The sequence below is a fragment of the Lissotriton helveticus genome, chromosome 2_1, assembly GCF_964261635.1.
Source record: "Lissotriton helveticus chromosome 2_1, aLisHel1.1, whole genome shotgun sequence".
NCBI classification, from domain to species: Eukaryota; Metazoa; Chordata; class Amphibia; order Caudata; family Salamandridae; genus Lissotriton; species Lissotriton helveticus.
In genome coordinates this window covers 588,807,751-588,833,464 of record NC_136059.1, presented here as the reverse complement: position 1 = coordinate 588,833,464, position 25,714 = coordinate 588,807,751, and the positions used below count along the sequence as shown (strand labels likewise).

Genomic DNA, 25,714 nt, shown 5'->3' with positions numbered 1-25,714 from the left:
AGTAGGGAAAGCATTGGGTAGCGTAGGGGTAAAATTTACTATTCCAACTCCAGAGAGTGCAACAGTAGGGAAAGCGTTGGATAGCGTAGGGGTAAAAATTACTATTCCCACTCCAGAGAGTGCAACAGTAGGGAAAAGCGTTGGATAGCGTAGGGGAAAAAATTACTATTCCAACTCCAGTGAGTGCAACAGTAGGGAAAGCATTGGATAGCGTAGAGGTAAAAATTACTATTCCCACTCCAGCGAGTGCAACAGTAGGGAAAGCATTGGATAGCGTAGGGGTAAAATGTACTATTCCAACTCCAGAGAGTGCAACAGTAGAGAAAGCGTTGGATTGCGTAGGGGTAAAAATTACTATTCCCACTCCAGAGACTGTAACAGTAGGGAAAACATTGGATAGCATAGGGGTAAATTTTAATATCCCCACCGTAGTGAAAATAAATTAATATAAATCACATAATTATAAAGTAATTAATTAATACATTTTAATTACCAATTAAGAATTAATTACCAATAACATTTTTATTAACAATGTATTTTGAAAAAATAATTAATTAATTATCATGTTTAATTATATTAAATTACTTCCCACCCTATTCCCCTATAAACCAACAACCCCCTACTAAAAATAAAATATTATTCGCATAATTATCAATTAATCAATTAATAAAAATGTATTAATTAAAAATTCATTAATTACCAATTAAAATTAATTGACAATTTATTCTAAACAAATACCAATCAATTAATTAACATATGTAATTAATTATAATTAAATTACTTCCCACCCTATTCCCCTATAAACTCCCAACCCGCGCCAGAAAAAAAAATATTATTCACATAATTGTCATTTAAACAATTAATTACAATTATTTATCAATTAACAATTAATTAATTATCAATTAAAAATTAATTACCAATTAATTCAAAATAATTACCAATTAATTCAAAATAATTACCAATTAATTAACATATTTAATTAATTATATTTAAATTACTTCCCACCCTATTCCCCTATAAACCCACAACCCGCTACAGAAAATAAATTACTAAAATTAAAATATTTATCAATTAATCAATTAAAACTAATTACCAATTATATTTTAATTAATTACCAATTAATAATTAATTAACAATTAATTCTAAATAAATAACAAATAAATTAACATATTTAATTAATTATAATTAAATTACTTCCCACCCTATTCCCCTATAAACCCACAACCCGCTACAGAATTATATTACACAAAAAATAAAAATTAATATTAAATTACCTTAAATTCGATATTTTTGTTGTCTATATTATGTCTAGTCGATATTATGTCCATTCTATATTTTTGATTCGATATTATGTCCTTTCTATTCGATATTAAAATATTCTAGTCGATATTTTGGTAGTCTATATTATGTCTAGTCGATATTATGTCTATTCTATAGTTTTTAACTCGATATTATGTCTAGTCGATAATAAAAACTCGATATTTAGACTGGTTACCATCCTGATCACAGCCTCGGAGACCTAGTGCATCTGTCCTTCAGCCTATTTTAGCGAGGAGTATTCCTGAGAGGTAAGAGCAATGTAGGATTTTTAATTGAATGAGACGAAAACGAAGATTTATCGCCGTCTCCCTAGGGGACATTAATGCCGTCTGTCAATCCTCATCGTTCATGGGCCCTATGTCTGTCTGCCTGCCACTGGTCCCTGAGAGTCTGGAAGGAGTCGGGCAAATTATAACAGAGCTTACGATATGTGCAGGACACCACCTTTTTTAGAAGCGGTTCGGAAAGTAGGCATTCCTCCAAAGGAGAAGAGTCTGGGATAAAGGACAAATCTGGGATAGTAGTCTGAAGGGCCTGTCGAATTTGAAGATATCGAAAAATTTCGCCTGGAGCAAGGTTGTGTTTTGTTTGCAACTCTTTATATGTGAGGAGTTTGCCTCTGTGTAGCAAGTCGCCAATGTTTGTGATACCGATCGTGTCCAATTTATCGAAGCCCACATGGTGGCAGAGAGGCCACCGTTTATTTGTGGACCAGAGCGGTGTGGATTTCGTGAGCTTGTCAGCCTATCCTATACATTTAGTTGCTTGATGCCAGATGGCCACCGTCTGCGACATGGGCCCAAGATAGCGGCCCCTACGGACCTTACTATAGAGGGCGCCTGGAAAGCCCTCCCTCCCGTCTGGTATATCTCCAGATGAAAGGCCAGATTCGACAAAGACCCGTGTATCCAGTGGTTTGTGGCCTCCAGTTGTGTAGCCCAGTAGTACAAGCGAAGGTCGGGAAGAGCAATTCCCCCATCATACCACCCCTTCATCAGCTTGCGGGGGGCAATGCAAGGTGCCCTGCCGTCCCATAATAGAGTCCGGATCTCTCCCTCTATGGCGGCAAAATATGTGTTGGCAATGGGCAGTTCTGGAGGGCATATAAAAAGCTAGGTAGCGCAAGCATTTTAAATAAGGCTGCTCTTCCCAGGAGGGACAAGGGCAGTATCGCCAATGCTGGACATCATCCTGCAGTTTTCGAAGGGGGCCAAGAAGATTTCGATTGTGGAATATTTTGGGGTCGGAAGTAAAATAAATCCCTTGATATTTAAAACCTCAGCTAACTACGTCAATGTCGTAACCACGTGGTAGTCTAGGCCATGAAGCACATACAGTACAGACTTCGACCAGTTAATAGTATATCCTGCACATTTACCAAAGTTGGTGATGACATTAAAAAGGCTATTAAGTGAGGCTCGTGGAGATGCCAGATAAATTTAAATATCATCTGTATCCACTATATCTTCACTCCATTGCATGGAAACATCTTGTCGGATCCAGTGCGCAAGCAGCTCAAGAGTCAGTGCGAACAGGAGTGGGGACAGGGGGCATCCCTGTCTAGTCCCGCTCTGCAAAGCGAACACCCGCGATCTGCAGTTGTTGACTCGAATTTGGGCCAATAGAGCCGTATACAACAGCGCGGTCCATTGTCGAAACCGAGGACTGAAGCCGAACCTCGTCAGGACCTCAAATAAATAGGGCCACTTGTTTGAGTCACACGCCATTGCAGCGTCTAACAATAGTATAACTGCGACTTCTTGCAAATATGGTTGTCGGCTCAGGACGTTATGGACTCCACAAATATTTAGGGCCGTGTTACGGCTTGGTATAAAAACTGGATTGGTTATCGTGAACCAAGGGAGGGAGTGTGATGCAAGGAGTTTAGCTAGTACCTTGGCCTCCGAGCTGATTAAAGAGATGGGTCTATATGAGCTACAGTTTGTCGCTGGCTTACCGGGTTTGCATGTAATGACAATCAACGCCAGTCTTTGATCCGGGGGAAGAACACCCTGCTCCAGGCTTTCTTTATACATATTTTTAAGGTGTGGAGCTATTTTGGGGGCCATGCCCTTGAGGAATTCAATTGGGATCCCTTTGGGTCCCATTGCTTTCCCGGATTTAACTGCAAATATAGCTTTATAAATGTCCTCTGTGGTTATGTCAGCATCTAAAGCCTCTCTGTTGCTGTCCAAAATTGTAGGGAGGGTCATTTCATCCAATAGCTGACGGGAGTCGTTAGCGGAGGCGCCCGTTTTTGAACAATATACCATCTCAAGCTAGTCGGCAAATGAATCCGCCACCTCCTGTGGATCTGTAACTAGCCTCTCATCTACGGGCAAGAGTTCTGGGACCCATCTGGCCACCTGATCCCGACGTTCCAGCCACGCCAGCATCTTACCGGCCCTCTCACCTAATTCATATACTTTGTGGCGTGTGTGGAGGATTCTAGCTTGAGCTTTTTCCCGGGCGAGAGTTATACTCTAGTTGCATATTTCGGAGAGCAAGGGCCGTGTGCTCGGAGGGCGAGGAGTTGTGTACGATTTCAAGATGTATTAACTCGCTTTCTAAATGAGTCAATTGTGATTTCTAATGTATCCTACTTTTTGTGCTAGTGCACGCCCTTTGATCACAGTCTTATAAACCTCCCTAATGGTGTTGGCTGAGTCAACCGAGCCAACATTCTTGTTAAAATAATATTCTGTGTGTTCAATAAGGTTGTCTCTAATATCTGGTATCGTAAGGAGCCAAGGGTTATTAATTATGGGGCCACGATCTTTATGTCGGTAAAAAGTAAGGTCAGTCACTAGGGGTGAATGGTCCGATATGCCTCGCGGGAGGCCATGGGGGCATTGAAACAGGCTGATATCCCCTATTGATGTAAATAAATAGTCAATGCGCATTGGAGTAGTGTGTAAAATAGGCTGCACTAGGGTTTAACGTTCGCCAGATGTCAGTGAGACCCAATGCTTGGGTGAAATCGGTCATGTATGTGGTTTGCCCGGGAGACTGCCTTTGGGGGTGTCTATCTAGCGTCTCGTCCATTACCATGTTGAAGTCAGCCCCCGTATGAGAGTACCCTGGGGGAGACCTACCACAATTTTGCCCAGGTCTTACAGTGCAGCCCTCCCCAATGAGGGCGGAAGATCTACTGAGATTACATTGAGCGGCCTGCCCTCCAATATCCCTTCGAGCACTGCAAATCTACCCTGCGGGTCACTCCACATCCTAGAGGGTGTAAGAGCAAGGTTTTTACGTACAAGTATACCCGCTCCTCTAGATCCCGATGTGAAACCTGCATGGATAGAAGTTTGCATCCCCAGCTATTAAGAGCCTTGCAACTATTCCCAACTAAGTGCATTTCCTGGAGAATGACAAGATCGGGGAGTTGTCTTTGAGATATTGCAAAACTATCCCCCTTTTTATCTTAGTTCCTAACCCATTAACATTCCATGTCATAATGGATATCTTCGTAGTTTTTGCGTCAGTCATGGTGGGTGGCAGTGGAGAGCTGGCGGGATAAATGAGGCACGTAATAGTGTCCTACATCTAAAAGGGTGGCGCGGCCCGTTTTTGCCGACAAATTTCTTTCCTTCCCTAGCTACTGTGCACCTAGGCAGCATGGATATAACAGAATCTGTCACCGTCAGTTACTTGTTCCTCTGAATACTCTGTTGTAAAATAACCATAACAACGAACAACCCAACTATCCCCCTCCCCATTCCCCTCCCCTCCTCCCTGCCAGTAGAATTACAACTTTCCACACCCTAACAAGGCAGAGTTCCTGTCGGCCACCCAATCCTCAGGAGGGTGCCTGGCCAACCGCCATAACCCCTCGCCTAACTAGACATAGTGTGTTTCTCAGCATATGCTAAAACATTACTCAATTGACCGATGTTTGGCCAAGCTAAACTTTAGAAGGATGGCAGACAACGAACTTGTTACAAGCCCAAACCATTACGTCATGGTTTCAGCTGGGTTCATGACATCCCATCAATATTACTAGTAGAGTTTAGGTAGTTTTCACATGTAGGTCTTAGAGTGCAAATCAAGAGTGTTAATGGGCCCTCAATGGTGTCCGCAGAAATGAATAAAGAGTTCAGTGCAGGGGGTCAGTGTCAACCCTAGGGGTCATCCTCCAGGCTACGTTCCTGTGACACCAGCGGGGCACGTTGGCTGTTAAGGAGATCTTTATTGTTATTACCGTCTGGCGAGCTCCCCACTTGTCGCCATCCCTCAAACAATACCCAGGAGTCGTTTGGAGAAAGGAAGAACTATGATTTCCCCTCGGATTCCACCCTGAGTTTGGCTGGGAACAGCATAGAGTACTTGATCTCTTTATCCCAGAGAGCTTTTTTCACCGCCATGAAGCTGCGTCTTTGGGCTTGAACTTTAACTGTAAAGTCCCGTAAGAATGTGATAGTCGCATTGTCAATCTTGACCGGAGGGCCTGCTCTCGCTGTCTGTAGGATGACGTCCCTATTTCGGAAGTTAAAGACCCTCGCAATTATAGGTCATGGGGGGCACCAGGTTTTGGGCGCCCGCCTGGGACTCTATGGGCTTGTTCGATAGAGAAGTAACTAGAGAGGCGTTTCGGTTGAAGTTTATTGAGCACCAGGTCCTTCACATATAGATCTTCAGCCGGCCCCTCTGATTTTTCCGGGACTCCCATGATACGGATGTTGTTACGCCTCGCCCTCCCTTCATAGTCATCCAGGATCTCTTCCATCTTCTTTTGCTGGTCTTGAAGCTGAGTCACTTATCCCTATAGAGTAGAGGTGTCTAATACCAGAGCTTTCGTGGTGACTTCTGCATCCTTTACTCTAGTCCATTTTCTTCAGGTCTGCGCGGAGGAGAGTAACTTCTATGTTCACAGAGTCAATTCGAGCATCCAGCGATGTTCGCACCTCAGCGATAGCCTCCATGACGTCTTCGAGAGTGAGAGTTTTGGATGAGGAACGGGGCTGTGAAGTCTTGGGGTCCTCGCCTGGCATTGTTTCGGTCTCCTCCCCCTGTCGAGACCAGGCAAATTTGGCCAGCTGTTTTTGAGTCCGAGATTTGAGCCCCCTTTTTGCGGCTATGGTGGCAGAGAGAATACAAGGGAGCCTTGGAAACTCCGAAGATACTCACAGAGGTCAGTTAAACACACCAGTAATATCCGCCGCCTGAATTGAGGAGAATCAAGCTCCCATCGGCCTGTCAGAGTTCCTGGTGAGTTAGCCAGTGGGGGGTGGGGGTGGGGGGGTACGTTGACTTATCCGGCAGCCAAACAGGAATCCAACAAGATCTGTATGCTCTGTGCCCCTCTAGGGAATGTGCTGTTGTTGCTGCTGCGGTGAGGGTTATGGTATAGAGCAGGCTAGAACGGGTGCACAACCCTCCGGCGTGCTGCCCATTGAATTCAAGATTGAGGAGAGCCCAAGTGGGATTTTGTGTAGCACACAGCTCGGTTTGGGGGAGGTCCGGCGGTTCAAGTCGCAAATGTCCACTAAGTCGGCCTCAGTCGCGCCCACTCTGCACTAAAGAAACTGCAGCCCACGTATTGCGCACTTACGATGGCAGCGACGATCACTGGGCACATCACCCACCTCTGTTGCTGGTGACAAGATTTTCAGGGTCGCGTGGGCGCTTTCAAAGCAGCTTCACTTTCAGGGCCTATGCCTAGCCTGTGTTGCAGAGTTCAGTAGGTCCCACTACACCGGTCGTAATTACGAATCTGTACGATGGCCATGCTCCTCCCTCCTCCATCGGCGCTGGAACACAGGCCTCCCCAACAAAGCGTATAGCTTAATGGTTTTGCAGCAAGTAAATCTCCCACGTCCAGAAAGGTGTCAATACAGGCCCTTTTGTAACAACCTGTATGTGCTTAGGTGTTCGGGCCCAGTGTCTAAGTGAGTAGGCCCGAAGCTGGGGCCTCGATTTTGCGAAGGGCCGCACCATCCCAGTTAATCACCCTCCGGCAGCCAGGACACAGTTCACCGTTTTTCCCACCTCCAGGATCGAGCAGGACAGTGTTCAGTTCGCCTGTCGACACCTGTGATGCATCCCCGCCTCAAGGGTGAGCCAGTGTTCCAGCGGGAGGGCTGCAAAGCCGGGGAACTTCTGACTATTTCCACACTGCCTACGCGGCTCGCTCTGGTTACGCTCACCTTCTTCACCAGCGGCGTCCGATCGGTGTCGCCTCAACAATGGGGCACAGAGACCCTGTGCTCGCACCTCAGCAGTGTATCGGTGCCGCGTTGGCCGCCAAAAAAGATCCGTCGTCCTCCACCGTTCTCCAGGAGCTGTTCGCCATTTTGGAAGACCCCTGTTTGCTCAGTCTGAAGTTGTTCCTGCATCGCACCAGCAGATGAGCTCGATCTTTGTCCAGCGACTTTTTGCTAGATCGGTGTGAAAAGCGATTCCTGTAGATCAGGGGGAATCTATCGCGCTGTGAACGGAGATATGACGGATAATTAGGCGAGGTCTGCGGAGCCGCTGCAGGGAGTGACCATTTCTGTTGGCCGCTAGCCATGCCCCTCTGAAGTGCTTATACTTATTTTGATGTGGATCTGTTACCTCTTACCTTGAAATTTATTTTCGATTCTAAGTGTGTGCATTCTGGTGGTACTGATTCCAGAGTGAGCTGTCAGGTTGCTCTTGTTAATGTGAGGGTGGTTTAGATATAGTTATGCCAACAATAAGAACATAAGAAATGTCTGCTGGTAAATGTTAAGGTGACATTTTGGGGAGCAGTGCGTAATTTGTAAAAACATAAATGCAGAGCCCCAAACATTTTCTTAGTGTCCTATTGCTGAATGCAAAGGCTACCATAACCTTTTTCTTTCACCACCCTACAGTTGCTTAATCTTGCAGGTTCTTTTTTAATCCCCTTTTTTGCCTTCATCAATGTTTTCTGATCTCTCTCCTGTCTTCCCTTTCATTCTTTCACTCTTGCTTTCGGTCATGGTCTATTGGCAAAACATTAGCCCCAATCTGCTAAAATGAGTGCAGGTGGGTAAGGCTGAGTAAGCATACTTTGCATAGGAGAGTGGTCTCACCTCTGGAGAGAGTAGGCAACTAAAGCAATCACATCTACTTTGGAATGTGCTGCTTATGGAATATTATGCCTGGTTGAGTAGGCTGGCGGCAGAGTTAGTTTGTTCAATCCTTTGGTAAAGGAAGCTTTACACAGACAAAAGGCAACATTGTTTTATGTGCAGCTTACAAAAGTGTGAATCTTCTGCCTAAATCAAGAGGATTTGCATGTATACTCTAAATGAGCTCAAATGTACTCATTATAGACCTGATAAACATATATGTGAAGGCTTAAGATCTGATGTCACTTCTTGTGATGCCACTTCCTGTAAAGTTGTGGCTTGTGATGTCAATTCCTGTGATGCCACATGATATTGCAGCTCTTCGCCTAAATAGAGTTTTTGAAGTTGATGCTCAGAGATGTATGTGTGATTGGGGGTAGATATATTAACCTATATATTGAAACTCCATTCACTAAGTAGACCAGGTAACACTGGTCCTGAAGAAAAGTTGCTAGATTGACATGACTAAATAAAGCTTGAAACATGTTGACCTACGGCTATCTTACATAATAAATTCTTGTAGATAGTGCCTCATATTTTAATATAGGCAGGAGGACTTGTTCACTTAAGTTTTTCTTGAGAAGTACCTCTTGTCCTATTTGTAACCTCACATTTTTGCACTTACACATTGAATACAGCAATCTACATTTAGACCCACACTTCACCAAATGGCTTATGAAAAAATCTCTGGTAAAGAGCCCCCATTGAGGGTTCCCGTCGCTCATTGCAGCGCCGGCCCGACGTGGAGCAAAAGCCCAATGATGAAGCATAACACCTATCTAGGTGTGTGAGGGCTTTTCCTCCTGCAGAGTTGTGCTTCCAGCGTAGTCTGTGGAACCAAACTGACCTGAGCAGAGAAACACATTTCACTAAGAACTGCATACCCTTCGTACCATACTACATGTGATGTCATGCTCTCTGAAGTCATGCATCATGATGTCACGTGCCGTGATGTCACTTGCATACTGCCTAATTAGGTTAGTCCCCCACTTCTTTTTATAGGACTTGTGCACTGTTGAATCTACTAAACTGCAGCTGATATCCCACTTGAAAGAGTGGAGTTTTCGCCCGCTTTGTTTATTCAAGACTATGCCTAAGACTATTATACAAGAGGTGCCTTGGCACCTCGTAGATAATGTTTTACTTTGAGTGTCCTCCATCTTGGAGGCCAGTATGACACATTGTGACAATTTTCCAGTGACCACTGTCTTAAAATGGGCCAAAATTGAAGGCATTGGTTGGCTGAATAAACTCGATACACCAGTTCATGTGAGGAAGTCCCTACATCCAGAAAAAAGAGAGTTCAACCTGTACATGACAACATTATTTAGACTATCACAAAGCCAATAGTCATATAGTTGGTCACTGAAAATGTCAGTAATTTTCAATAAGTGATAACCGCTATACATCTTACAAGATATACTGGCTTTTTAGGGGCAGCCTTGTCCTTCATAAACACATCTTTCTGCCCCCTTGCACCAGTCCACATCCCTTTGCCACTTCTCAGACAATGGTGATGCAGTTACACTCCACAGCTGGACAATGTTACATACAGCAACAACCATTCCCAGATTACAAAATAGCTTTTAACATTTTGGTGCAGTATCATTTCGCACTAGGTACAACGTTTGTTGTGAGTTCATTGGGACGTCAGAGACTTACCCCAGACACTTCACCTCCTCCCAGTACCTGGCTATATAGGGCATTCCCAGGTGGTGTAGATAAAAGTTCACACTGCCTGCCCTCCCTGAGACAGTCATCTTGTGTTATTCTAGCCTTCAGAAACCTGGCAAAATAGCTCTGATGACGTATCTTTAATCGCACCTGTCATCTAGCTGCCTGCAAGATAGCAATCTTGTTAATTGAAAATACAAGCTAATATAGTTCATGGTGGCATACCAGATCTTGGGCGGGGTTCAATAAACTGCTCTACACTTGGACCCTTCGCTTTTTCTGAAATTCTGACCCGTCAAATATTGTTCCGCCCCAATCTTCGGGTTGTCACCTCCTTTTTCATTTTGGTGAGTGGGGACTCTGCTTGTTTCACTTGTTTATTTTTTTATTTTTTTTATTACTTGATAATAAATTGACTGCACCGTACAGTGTATCAATTTTGGGCTCCAGGGAATTTTTTGTACCTGACAGCAGTGATCACATCCTTGTGGTGAGTAGGCATTAATACCGAGGGAACAGTTCTCCCGTGTCCCCAACCTCCTCTGACTTTTCATTGCTTAGAAATGCATAGTTATTCATTTTGTTATGTTGCATAGTCTTAGTAGAACAATCCCTTTCCATTGTTAACTCACATTTCAGCTGTGAGATTAGTCTCCCAGAAGGTAGAGAATTACACATGGAATGGATTAGTCCCATTAGTCCCTGCCGCCTATTTCAGAGGCTTGGTTTGTGAAGCACTGCAATCCCCCGACGGCTTGTCAGCTTTGGCTTTTTCAGTTGTTTTCGCAGTTAGTGAACAACCATTCACGTATCTTCTTGGAATTCTCCAATATTTTACGGAGACATGAGACCACTTTACCCTGCTGAGTAAATCTGTGATAAGCAAAGAAAATTGGCCGTTTGGGGGGAGGGTACTCTGGTCCCCTCCCACAGGACGATTGTCTTTTTCACCGATGTGAGGCCACCATAGGAGGCCCAGGGAGATATTTCAAGAGGCTCAAGTCCTCAAGGTTTAAAGTGCGGTCTAATATTTCCCCCTACAGGATGTCAGTTACTTCATCGGAGGTCCTCGTCCAATGAGGCGTCAAAGGGCAACATATAGGAGGCCGTCGACTTCTAAACCCCTACAGCGCTCTCCCCTTCATGACTCGCTTACTTTATCCGAACTCTGTATCTGCTCTTGGTTGGCTGCCTTCCTGCATGACCAAAGAAAGGGAGTGCCTCAAGTAGCCAAAGACTGTTAGGCACCACTTTCGCTCAGGAGGTGGCCCATGCCTCTCTTCAGTACTGCTCGAATGACTCTCCTCACCCCAGTGTGGCCCCTGTCCTATGGACCCACTGCCATAACTTGCAGCCTTGAGTCGGGACAGTTGTTTGGCAATGACATTTAAATGTGTGTACTCCGTTTTAGCAGAACACTGCTGGCCATTCTGCAAGCCCCTGTGCTAGAGCACCACAGGTTCTGATCTCTAAAGTCAGGACGCATTTACTTACAATAAGTCCATAGATAATAACTCTCTAAGTCATCTAGTGGATAATTTCATGATGCCGCTCATTGACAAATATTTAGGTATTTCTGTGGTATTTAAGTAGTGCAAACCTAGCTTAAAGGCAGCTGAGCTTTGTACAGGGTCAAAGAGGATATTTCAGGGCGTTTCATTCGCCACTGATGGGAGCCTTCACAACGAAAAATGTCCTAGCTATCGTAACAGAAAGTTTCAATTCTATTAAGGACTTTATTAAACAGCGGCCAATTTAAACAACAAGACTACATTTACCCATGAACCTTGGGGAAATCTGTAGTAAAAAAAAGTCCAATTAGGTACAGTCCTGGATCCTCCAATCATGTGCCTCCAGCGACCACATAATCTGTCCTCACTGGCCCTTCATCCTCTTTCGACACGCGAAGTCAGCCGTTAAAATCCACTTAGGCGAACCTACGAGGACATTGGTACATCGTTATTCACCAAACAAGCTTATGGTAAGCTCGTAATACAACAGTGAGGCAGAATCCATAAAGACTACAAGCCAATGTTTCTCAACTATTTAGAGATAACCGAAGAACTTCAAGCCCGTAACCCCAAACAGTAAGGTAGATATTTAGACAAAATGCAACAAAGTACATTTTCAACAGTTTAGAACCAAACTGAGCTACTTACTTCAGTACGGGGTGGGAAATCTTAGACATGAACTCCTCAGCCTTTGTCAAAAGGCCTGGGACTTCCCATCGTTCCTGGTAATCCTCCACAATGAGCCCCAACAAGTTCTCCAGAACTAGAGGGTGAGGACGTTGATCAGGGTCCAGAAGAAGATTCGGAAAGTGGGGGAGTAGGATTGGAGAATCCCAAGAAAGTTCCAGAAGAACTGGACCCAGACTTGAGCTCTCCAAAGGGGTGTGAGTATTACCAACTCTGTCCTCTGTCTCCTGATCGGTGCCGTCACCCTTGTGATCATGGCAAAGGGGGGGAGACGTACCCCATCTCCTTACTCCCGTCCTGGAGAAAAGCGTCCGTGTACACTGCCAACAGATCCGGTTTCCAATTGAAAAAACGAGGAAGTTGATGGTCGAGCCTCGAGGTGAACAGATCTATCGAGAAGAGACCCCAAAAGCCGCTCAACCTCCGAAAAGCGTCCGGGTTCAGTTTCCACAGACTGGAATCCCTGAAGTTGCGTGACTGAAAATCTGCCACCAAGTTCTCCCACCCGGGGAGATACTCTGCCGGGACAGACACCTGATGGTCCAGACAGTACTGTCAGAAACTGGCGGTCAGGTCGGAAAGCGCTTTGGACCTTGTGACCCCTAAATGGTTAATATAACGGATTGCAGATATGTTGTCCATCTTTAGAAGAACCGATGACTGAATGGATTCTCTCGTCCAGCAGCGAACAGCGAAAGAGCCTGCCAGGAGATCTAGACAGTTGATATGTAGACTCCGTCCTTCTGGAGACCACAACCCTCCTGTAGAAAATTTGCCGCACCTGGCTGCCCAAGCCTATTGTGCTGGTGTCCGACTCTGTTGCCAAATCTGGAGCGGACCCAAAAATTGCTCGGCTGTTCCAGGCCTCCATGTGCTGTAACCACCATTGAATCTCTTCCTGGGCTTCCTCGGAGAGAGGATCATCTTGTGGGTGTAGGGGCACCCTCTGCACAAGGTGAACAGATTTGAGGCGTTGGAGGGTACGATAATGGAGGGGCCCTGGGAAGATGGCCTGGATGGAAGCTGATAGTAGCCCTACTATTCGAGCGAGATCTCTGAGAGACACCTGAATCTTGGTGAGAGACCCTTGCAATTCGTGGCGAATCTTTGAGATATTTCTGACCGGAAGGCTGAGCGTGGTGGAGTCTATCACGAAGCCTAGAAATGTCAGAGATTGCGAGGGGGTGAAAACTGACTGTCTCGTTGACCACAAAGCCCAGGCTCTGGAGAAGATGTACCGCGATCCGAAGAGGTCGTAGACGTTGTAGAGGACACACATCCATCAAGAGGAGACCGTTCTTGGATGAACTTCCCTATGGCACAGGCTATATCTAAGTAGCTCATTTCTGTTAAAAAGCTTGAGCCCTGTTTTTAATATACTCTTGAAAAATCGGACGTAAAAACTCTATACGAATATCTAAAACCTTCTGACAGTCCACTAATGTATGTAAAATGTTGCATGAGGTGCCCAACGTGCAGGTGGATTTTCCCTTATTGTCTTATCATATAGCCTTTCACCCCATTGTTGTTGTAGCACGGATTCACCCAAATTCTTAGCCTTAATAACTCTCTTCTTAGTTGACAATCAGGTAGCCTATCAATGTAAGGGAAGAGCTGTTCATTTTGCCACGCAGTGGCCATAAAGTGTACTGAGCTTTTTTTCAATAAGTAGTCTTGGTCATGTGCCCGCGAAATGTCTTTTCCTGAGCCCTAAGTTCCCTCTTCTCAATCTTAATCAGATAAGTGTTGGGGCACAGTTTAACCATCATCAAGCAACATGCATTAATGATAGTAGCTCTAATCTCTTTTGCCCAATTTAATTCACTTTTTTTGATCTCATGTTTGCACCATTGTGAAATTTTAAAATCCTCTCCCGTTCCTAAACGCTGCCAGAAACGAAGTAGGGCCATACAAGCTAATTTACCCCACAAGGTAATTCCCAATTGTAGTCTCCCTGCCTGGACCATTGACGACTTGGGGAGTGAGAATAGATTTTTCAAAGTTTTACCCTCCTCTGCATCCCAACCATATTTGCCGCTTAAATAAAGCAATTCTGCACCATACAAAAATTGTGGAGGTACCATAGCTGAGTAAGCTTTTTAAACCGGTCAGACATCGTGCCATAAGCTGTATTCATTTTTTTAGTCCACTGACCGATGCTGATGATCTCAACTTTAGTGCATCTTGGTGGGTATGCCATTGCAAACTTCTTTCGAACCACATTCTCAGATACCTATATTCTACTACCTTTTCCAGCTTCTCAGCACCCAAGAACCAAGTGAATCCAATTTTCCTGCGACCAAAGCCTAAAATCTTTGTCTTGTCCTTGTTGACAACAAACCTTTTTAAACGACAATATTCATTGAACCTATTTAACTTTCTTTGCAGACCGATTTCAGTTTGATCCATAATTACAAGGTCGTCCGCATATAATAGGCATGAGATATGCTTCCCATCTTGCTTCGGGTTTGCCCATTTACATTACCTAGAGTTGACAGCAAGTCTGCTATGAACAAGGAAAACAACAGAGGGGCCAATTCACACCCCTGCCACAGCCCATTACCAATCTCAATTTTCTCGGATAAGCTTCCCTCTACATCTAAAATTATCTGGGCCCAATTATTTGTACGGAGAGCGTGTAACAACCCTAACAAATCCATTGGGATATTATATCCAACCGAAGTCTTCCACTACAGCTCCCAGTCCACCAGATCAAAAGCTGCGCGGAAGTCCACGAAGCAGCAGAACAAACTTCCCCTCTGCTCAATCGACTTCCGCGCAATGGACCCGAGAGCTAGACAGTGGTCGACCGTTGAATGTCCCTCTTTGATCCCCCCCCTATTCCGTGGGTACAATCCGATTTTATTCTGCCCAGTCCTTAAGCAATCCCAAAATTACTTTCGTAAAGACTTTTTCTCCTATATCAAGGAGCTGTATTAATCTATAGTTCTTTGGGGCTTTTAAATCACCCTTCTTATGGATTGCTCCTCTCCAGTTTCCTGGTACAATCCCTGAATTTAGGATCCCCTGAAACATTTTTGCAAAAAAACTCTGCCAGCACTCGGGTCTTGTTTTTATTATCACTGCCGGCAGATTATCTGGGCCTGCGGCCCGAGTGAGGTTCAGACTTGCTATTATTTTTTTAATATGACTGGAGGTGAAGAGTTCCTTTATGTCATCCCTCACTCCTGCCCATGCCATGGTATTAGCATTCTCCTGCAATGGCCATTTCACATATATTTTTCCCAGGTAGCCCACCCAGTTGTCTTCGGGGACCATATAGTATAGGGATACTGTAATTCTACCAACACTTTCTTGGACAAACTTCCAAAACCCTTTCACATCTTTGAACTCCATTGCTGCTAACATACTTGCCCAACAACTATCTTTATAGGTTCTTTTTTTATTTCTAATTAACAATTTGTATTTTATCCTTAGTTTCTGGAGGGTCAGTGATAATTCTACATTGCATCTTGCCCTCAATCCCTTTTCACTTTGTCTAATACGTGCTTTGGTTTTACGACATTCCTCATCAAAGCAGGGTTGATCTTTGTTATGGGGTCTTTTTTTACTTCCTAACCCGGGTTTATTCCCTTTAAATATTACCCTTAGACTTTCCACCAGCTATCTTACTGTGTTTTCAAACCAGGCATTACCAGTTTTGGTTGAGATTTCTTCTAAGGGAATAGTCTGCTGGAAAGCCCTTGGTTTTTCAATGTGCTCTTCCCATTTACGAGTTGAAAGCCGTTTTGGGTAATCCACATCTAGCTGTAGTGCCATCTCTCTATATTTGCCCCTTATTGCGTATAGTTCTGTCTTCAGTGAATGACGATCACTACCCTCCTTATTTACTACCTCGAAGTGCTAAATTAGACCAAAGCTCCAGGCGTGGGTGAACACATAGTCTATCGGGCAGGATTGCACCCAATCACAAATGTGCGATCCATTCTCCCATTTGCACATACCAAACCTAATGAGCCCATCAACTGTGCAAAAGCCGCGTCTTGAGACGAGATCTCTCCTCTAGGAAAATTGGCCTCCTCAATATTATAGGATTGCACCAAATATTTATTCTACGGGGGTCTAATCTATGGTTAAAATCGCCCAACACCAATAATACATCCTCTGGTAGTTTTCACTCACAGACACTATATCCTCTTTTAGATTTCCCAGATTCCCATTATATTCACTCTCCTTTCCCTTCTGTATATACACATTTCTAATACATATTCCTTTGTAACATGGGTCAGGATTCTGTAACCATACTCGACATCCTAATGCCCATTTGCAGTGTAGTTTCACGGTTTCTACCTTCCAGCCATTTTTTGTAGAGATCAATATTGTCAATGTTGCCCCTCTCGAAGGTCTGCCAAGAGTATTCTTCATCCCTGATTTAGAATGTTGGGCAAACCCTTTGGTAGACAGACACACAATATCATTGCGCTTAATAAACGTATTAAAACTATCCTGGTTTGATATTTTCTTATATCCATTTATATTCCACGATAGTATTGACAGGCTGTGCGACGACCCAAGCTCCTAGTCAATCTCACTTAGGTACCCGTCCTCCTCGTACTGGGGGGTGGGAGGTTGGGTGGGGGGAGGGTGCTAGAGCTCTGAATCTATTCCAAGCAAACATATCTCTTTTGTGTCTCGCTGTTTCTTTAGCTGTTATGATTATTTCGAGTTCTTCCTTTTTATCCCAACTTGAATTAATCAATCTTTTCTATCATACTACTAGTCCTGCATGATTCGTAAGGAAATGCAACCCTTGTTTTTCCTTCAGCATTTCCCCTCTTTTTACCAATCTGATGCCCTCCTTTTGCAACTCATATTCTGCTTTTTCTAATGCAACTTTTACTAAAGCTGAGTAAAAGAGGACCTTAGTTACTTCACCCCCTTTGCTGTTTGCAACAAACCCTACTTCTCTAAGATCCTCTGTGCCAATGTTACAAAGGCTTGCACATTTGGATAGGGAAAAAAGGAGTTGTGATGGGTTTAGGGGATTTAGCTTCCTAACTTTTTTCCCCACCTTCGCCCTGACCAGACTGCTCTAGAAAAACCCATAGGTCCGAAATGCGTTCTGTCCTTAAACCCCGAGTTCCCCCCAGCAGGGCATCCTCCCTTCTTCCATTATAATCCCCCACTTTACCATTCTTGCTAAGGTCATTGCTGCTCCTAGGACTGCTAAGTCCCGAATGTGGTTTCTTTCCCCTCCTCCTTTCCACGTCTTCCCCATCTTTCTCCCCTGGGGTTTTTCTAAGGCTAACTTTACTGTTCTTTGTTTTGCCTAAATCTTTCCCATGCCTCCCCCGTTCTTCTAGGTGACCGAGGGCTATTTCTTTTTCTGGGGTCTTTTGCTTATAGAGTCTTGGGGTCTCGTGCTTCCTAAGCTCCCGTATTCTTTCCACATTCCCTTCCCTCTTCTCAGCCGCCTTGCAGTTTGACTTTTAATAGGGGCAATCTCCCCCCACCTTAGCCGTGGGAAATACTGCTTGTAATTCCTCCTATCGCCCCATCTTCCTACAATCATAGGGTATCGAGATACATATATGTTGGGCTCCTCCTTCTTTGAGAAAAGATTATAAGCCTGACAATAAAGAAAAGTATAAGACAGCACTCAAGGCATATCACTTATCCTGCAAAATAGCTAGGGGAAATTTCACTAAAAACAAAATCCTAGAAGCCCAGAGTCATCCAGGGACGCTTTTCAAGGTCTTAAAGAATTTAGCAGGAGAGACAGCTATACCAGAACCGCCTTCTCTATCTACCACCCAATGCAATAAAATAGCTACCTTCTTCCATGATAAAATAAACACAATTTACGATAACTTCTCACCAAAAAAAGAAGTTAGAGGAAAGCCCCCATCTACAACCCTCATAGAGGACAAACAAAGTGTTCCCGGTAGACAAGAAATTAGAACATGGATACCAATAGATGCGCAGACGTTCAAAAGCACCCTGAACAGTATTAAATCAGGCTCACCCTTAGACCCCTTGCCTGTACATGTCCTCAAACAGCTTGATACGCCCACACATGAGGTACTCAGGGCACTGTTAAATGCTTCCCTACAAGAAGCCACATTACCGAAAGAATGGAAACACGCTATGGTGGTCCCCTTACTAAAAAAGACCAACAGTGATCCGGAGGTGCTCTCCAACTTCCGCCCCGTTTCTCTACTACCTATACTGTCTAAAATTATAGAGAAACACGTCAATAGGCAATTGTCAGATTTCATCAATGAGAATGATCTCCTACATCCCTCCCAATCGGGTTTTAGAATAGGGCACTCTACAGAGTCTACCCTACTTGGGGTGACAGAAATCATCCGCCAAGAACTTGATGGTGGAGGCACGTCGGCACTCATCCTTTTGGATTTGAGTGCCGCTTTTGACACCATTTGCCATGATATCCTAATCAAACGAATAGAAGATATTGGAATAAAAGGGAAGGCATTGAAATGGCTGGAACAATTTCTCCGGCAACGCACTTATCAAGTCTTCTCTAAAAATAATCGATCTGAGATACACTCATCTCCCTATGGTGTACCCCAGGGCTCCATATTAAGCCCCCTTCTATTCAATATATATGTCACCCCTCTAGCAAAAATTGCGGAAGAAATGGGACTCACCATTTATTCCTACTCTGACGACACGCAACTGGTGTTCTCCCTTTCCACCCCAAACAAAAACACTGTTTCTCCCCTTCGTGCTGGATTACTTAAAATGGCCACCTGGCTCCAGACGAACAAATTAAAAATGAACGGAGACAAAACCGAATTACTAATATTCGGCAATCAAAAGAATCTCTGGAACCCAACACACTGGCCTGATGAGATGGGCGACCCTCCAACTGCAGTCCAACATGCAAGGAATTTAGGGATAATTATCGATGACAACATGACCATGCAGATACACATTGCCAAAACGGCCTCCACATGCCTTCTTATCCTTAAATGGCTTAGAAAAATTCTATGGCAATTACCGGAGGGAGCACAAAGGACTGTTATCCAGGCATTAATAATGTCGCGTCTAGACTACGGTAACGTCCTATTTCTTGGAACCACGAATAGAACACTAAACCAATTACAAGTGGTACAAAATTCCGCTGCAAGAATACTCCTGAATCTCCCAGGGAGAACAAGGATGACAGAACATCTCAAAAACTTACACTGGCTGCGGATCTCCAGCAGAGTAAAGTTTAAAGCTCTGTGCTATATGCACAGAATAAATGCAGGAATAGCTCCTAAGTACCTATGTAAAATGGTTAGTAATTACCTTCCCTCAAGAAATCTACGCTCAGCAGGGCAAGCTAAATTTATTGTGCCCAGGGTAAAAAGAGCTCGACTAGGTGGCCGCTCCTTCTCATACCTAGCACCAGTACTTTGGAATTCACTCCCTATCCATCTCAGACTGGAACCTTGTTACCTTCGATTCCGCAAAGGAGTGAAAGCCTGGCTATTTGATCTATAACGGCCACAAGACGTCTTCTACAAATGCTGATCCAGGGCGCCGGGAAACCCTCAGGGTAGCTGGTGCGCCATAGAAATGCAAAAAATAATAATAGGGCACCTCTTGTCACTACTTCCTCCCCACTACTTGCCCTTTCCTGATCTTCTCCAACTGGCCTGACTATGGAAGGCATTAGACCTTTAATTTGTATCAGCTCTCCTCCCAATGCTTTAAACTGTTCTCCTTGAGTTTTTAAAATTTCATTATTCAGCACTGATACCTCTAACTGGTCCTGCAGGGTTTTTGGAGGTTCAACATAACCTCAAGCACAGAGGCACAAGTAGATGATTATTTGCATGCTCCGAGCTTGCAAATGCTCCACCACTGGTTTGAGGACCTTGGTGAAACACCAAGGGGCCGAAGAAAGACCGTACGGAAGAAATGCAAACTCGTACGTCTGCCCTTGCCAGACAAACTGGAGGAATCAGCGGTGGGGGAGGGAGAGTGGAATAACCAGATAGGCGTCCTTCAGGTCCAGTCGCACCTTTCAATATGGAGGTCGTAAAACATCCCTGAGGAGATGGATTCCTTCCATCTTGAAGTGACGGTAGACCAGCCACTCGTTGAAATCGCTGAGATTGATGATGGGTCATTTGCCCCGTCTGTTTTGTCCACCAAATAGATGTTGCTGATGAAGCCCCTGGGATGAAGGGTTGAGGGAACGATCGCTCCTTTGGCCAAGAGGGATTTGACTTCTGCGTTTACCAAGGAGGCCTCCTGTTGGGAAAACAAGATGGGGCGGGGTCTGACTAGCTGAACAGGCTCTCCTACGTACTCTATACAGAAACACCAAATGGTTTCCAAAATCCATTGGTCCCCTGTGACAGAAGTCTGTCTGAAAAAAATTCCCCAGCCTCCCCCCTACTTTTAACTGGGAAGAAGGGAGAACGCTCACCGGCACTAAAGAGGCTGCCGGTCCTCGATATCCTCTGCCCTTGCTGCGTAGGCCTCTTGTAGGGTAGAAGTTACCAACACTGGATTGATCCCGGCATTGGCCTTGTTTGGGGCCTTGTCCTTTCTATTGTTGGTTGCCAGCGTGGGCGGTTGAGCGGAGTCTACCTCGACTGGCCCCTCTGGAAACCCGGGGAAAACCTTTTTTAATGGTGGTCTGCGCCTTGTCAAGGGAGGTAAAGGTATTAATGAATTTACCCAATTCTTTGACGAAGGGCTCTCCAAAAAGACCCCCCTTGAGCCACAGCTCCAGCTTCTGAATCCGCCAGATCCCCAAGCTTGGGGTCAACTTTAATAAGCAAAGAGCAACGACACTCCGTGGACAGGGAGCAATTAGCGTTGCCCAGAAACACAATGGCTCTCTGTGCCCTCCCAGAAAGGGACTCAGTGGAGATAAGAGAGCCTGATGTTTTGGCCTCTTCGGCCATGTCTAAGATCTTCGTGAGAGGTCCCAAAATGTCCAGGAGCTTGTCCTGGCACGTACGCCAGGATCTATAAATCCCTTTTTTGGGATCCCTCATAAACATTTGTAAAAATGTTGCCGTACGGGCATCAATCTCTGGGGTAAGGGCGACTTAGCCTTCAAGAGAAAGTTGAGGGCATTCTGCCTGGAGGCAATTACGTGCCTCTTTCTCTAGGGGTTTCCTGATGTGCATCGCAACATAATCGGCCACTTTATCAGCTGGGGCCCAATCAGAGGAGCGAGGGTGGATGATTTTGTCAGGGTCAAATATATCAGAAGCGTCGTGAGGACGGGAAGGGGGATCGGGTCTGGAAGGGCCAGGCTCAGCGTCCGTGTCGTCGTCGTGAGGGTTAGTCAAACCGCCCCTTGCAGGCGGCAATATTGGTTGAGTAGCAAGTAAGGCTTGCTTAAGCCTATCAAAGGCATTAAGACTACCCCTGAATCGCATGCACGTTTAGTAGGAGGGGGAGCAGAGTCTAACGTATGGGGAGGCGCCGGAGGACCGATTTGAGGGACTTGGGCCATAGGGAGAGAAGCTAGTCGTGCTAGCGCTTGGACAGTTTTTCGCATCAGCCTCTCTTCAAGGGGAGACATCGCTTTGCCTACTGCTTTATAGAAGGAGTCTTCCTCATAGTCCAATTCCATCTTCTATGGACACAATGAGGGGGAAAAAATAATATTGATGAGTACAATCTGTGAGGTCTGGGGGGCACGCCTGACTGCTTTAACTTAGCTTGTCTCAGGGGGCTGGGTGTCAGCCTAAACTCAAAAGCCAGTACTCGCTGTAATATGTAAGGGGCAAGCCCTGGCACAGCTATCTGGTGCGTGGAAAAAGGGGTAAAGAAATGTGACAGGAAAAATATCCGGCTTGGGAACGTGCTGATCAAGTGTAACAACACTTAATACAGACACCGGAGGCTTAAACTCAAGGATACTGACTCTGTTGCCAAGTACCTGAGAACCGAGCGTAAGAAAGCGCAGATCGGCCTCTGAAATGGACAGGCTGGATCATGGGCGTCGGCAGAAATTTTTCCAGGGGGGGGCAACATTTTAACTTCATCACTCTTCTTCCAGGGGGGGGCAACCTTTTGACTTCCTCACTCGCCTTCAAGGCACGTTTAATGCAGACGGCCCATTGTCATTCTTTATGTGATGATCAGCAGCAGAGAGAATGACAATGGGCCTGTCCACAGTCTGCTCGAGGTCGGGGAGGGGCTGCTGCAGCCTCTAAAGCTCAAAGAGAAGTGCGAGAGGCCCCAAGTGAGAGAACATTTAAACTCCTGGGGCTTCTCGCAGGGGAACAGCCTGCTGTAATCTTGAACATTACGGACCTAAAGGATTGGGACCGGCGATCCAGGGGGGGGCAAGCGCACCCCCTTGCCCTCCCCTGCGGACGCCCATGGGCTGGATAATGTACACCTCAGCGAGTTCAGTGAAGCGTCCTCCTCAGGCCGGTGCTTGCGTAATTAGGGCGCGCCTCACAAACTCTTCAGTGTTTGAAAGCGTGCGACTTTTCCCTGCCTCCCACGCCCTCTGGCGGCGGGAGGTCTTTCTTCGCTGAGCTGCGACGCGGCTCGGAGAACAATGACGCTGCACTCCGTCAGGAACATTTTAAAAAGGAAACAAATTGTGTAAAAAGGATGCGAGTGGAGGCAGCGGTGAACCCTAGTATTAAAAGGCAGTCTCGCCGGCGCAGCGTGCATAAGCAATTATTTCCAATATAAAACAAGCCAAGAGCAATAGCGGTTTAATTCTTTTTTAGCTAACTTATTCTGGCATCACATGTCTTTTTATCTTTCTTAAATGTACATTCAATATTACTTCTTAAAAATGTTTTTTCTAGTTTTGTAAATGCTGTATTTTGTGTATGCTTTCAAGATATCTTGCATATCGAATAAAAGCTTCAACCATCAACAAGCCAAGAAACAAACAGCATAAAGAGAACCGCATTAGAACCCACGGTCAACATGTGTGAAAGCTCATCATTCAACACGCTGAACAATGACAGAAAAGCACACAGTAACCAGGTGACAATTCACAGAGCATAAGAAAGCACTTATCTTGGCTGCGCAGCAGCGAAGAAAGAGGATGAAGGGCCAGTGAGGACAAACTATGTGGACGCAGGAGGGACCTGATTGGAGGATCCAGGACTGTTCCTAATTGGACATTTATGACTACATATTTCCCCAAGGTTCATGGGAAATGAAGTCTTGTTGTTTAAATTGGCTGCTGTTTAGTAAAGTGAAGAGAGAAGGCAAAATTCTCGCCTCCCGTCCCAACCTGAGTTTCTCCGCCATTACTTTGTGACTGGTATTCCGTTTTTGATTGAGAACTAGAGTTGCCTCTCCCACATCTGTATGGGGAGCCTATTATAGGAAAAAAGTTATTTTAAATTCGTTTTTGAGTTATTAGAAATAATTTTAATATAAATAAAGAACATTGGCAGAAGAAAGAAAGTATTTGGAACCAGTTCTTTAAAAAAGTATTTTGTAAGGGAAGAGAAATCCCTAATAGAAAGAATTAATATGCAAATAGCCACAATTAAATTCATCAAAATAGAGTATCCCTCTTTAGTCCGGTATGGTGTATGCAATGAAAGAAGAATGTTATTGATGTATTTGGGTATTCGCCTGTATTTATTTTCTGTAATCCCAGGGAATTGGATGCGATGTGTTATAATATGTGGTACACGTGCCTTTTCAATGGGAGGTGTACCAGTGCTGTGGTTTCCTAGAAGTCTTAAAGAGGCAGTTGAAAAGACTGTGCTGAGGATTACATTCTGATCATAGTCTTATCTAAAACTCTGAGTTAAATGTCTTTCTCCCAGCAGAAGCTTGGTGCCCTTAAATGCTTTTTAGGTCTCGCCCTGGAACAGGGACAGAGACTCTATAGCTGTCTGATGCCGGGGAATGAGGGACACAAAACTGGCACGATTTTTAGCAGTCGGATTTGGCTGCGCGAACGCGCACGTTCCGTCCTGCGCCGCCCTCCCAGCCTACTGCGCATGCGCCGCCCTCCCAGCCTACCGCGCATGCATGCATGCACACACACAGAAACACACACACACACACACACACGTCGCAGACAGACACTCGCTCACACACACACCCCCTCCCTCACAGTCACACACACGCACTCCAAGACACATACACACACGCACGCACACACATACACACACATACACAGGCCGCCTCCCCCCCGCGCCTACATGCTCCTCTCCCTCCGCCCGCCCGCCGCTCAGCAACGCACTCACCGGCTTCCTCTCCTCAGCTGCAAGGCCCGGCAGCAGGACTCTTCTTCCCTCCTTCGGCACCGGGGCGCAGGGTAGGCTCCTGCCTGCTCCGGTGCTCCCTGCTCCCAACACGGCTCCAATCGCGGCTCTTCCGTGGGAGGCGGGGTAGGCTCCCGCCCTCCTACTTCCTGTTTCCGGGTGTCGCGCCGGCCTGCCTGACTTCCTGGTCGCAGGCCGGCAGAGTAACGAGGATGTTTTGCGGTATGTATTTATTTATTTAATTATGCATTTTTATATAGCGCAGACTTTACCCGAAGGCGGTATTTATTTTTTTATGTATTTATGCATTTTTATATAGCGCGGACTTTACCCGAAGGCGGTATTTCTTTATTCATGTATTTATGCATTTTTATATAGCGCGGACTTTACCCGAAGGCGGTAATGCTTGCCTTAGCGTAATGGTGTTCCTTCTTAATTTATTGGTGGTGTCCCTGTTAGAATTATTCCCACTTTTAGTCTAGCAATGCTTGGCATGATGTTGGCATCTTTGGCATTATTGAGCCCATCCCTGGTATAATGGGACCACAACGTATTGTGGGCATTCTTGACCCAATTGTGCTTCTCTTCACCAGCGGTGATGGTCATCCCTGGCATGCGATGGGTGTTCATGGAATTGGATGTTGATATGTAGACATGTAAAGCCAGACTCTGTCCATGGGGCAGTAATATTCATGAGTACTTGATGACATGGAGATCAAAAATACAACTAAAACTGAAAAGCCATTATTTTGAGAGACTGTCATATTTGTTTTTGGGAATCAGAAATATTTATTAAAATGAAATGCTTGTAATAACAAGCCAATGCATGATTACCAGCTGTGATCGTGTTTTCAAAATGTTTGTAAAGTTGATGTTAAAGTGATAATTCATGCTAATTTCTGTAGTCTTATTTACATCTTGTTTACAATTATACTATACTACTAATGTATGTTTACTAGCCATAACTGTACTGTTATATGTTACATTTTAATTACAGTGTTTGCCTTTTACAATCATTTTCTTACAAACTACCTCGTAAAACAAAAATATTTAGGGCTAAAATATTTTGCACTGTTTGCACAATATATTTGTGATGTTTACACTTACCTATTTGAAATTAAAATGTACAAATGGACATTTAGTCAATTACCATTAAAAAGTTTAACTTTTTTGCTAAGATATTCTTGTAATCTTTTATGCAAACAAATTTAAATACTGCATAAATAATTTTAACAACAAATACTTT

General features: G+C 44.8%; 1 protein-coding gene across 2 annotated transcripts in view; it reads left to right on the top strand.

Moving 5' to 3' along the window:
- FCHO2 (FCH and mu domain containing endocytic adaptor 2) overlaps positions 1–25,714 on the top strand; it is a 1,197,262-nt gene that overhangs the window by 318,376 nt on the left and 853,172 nt on the right. The window lies entirely within an intron of this gene.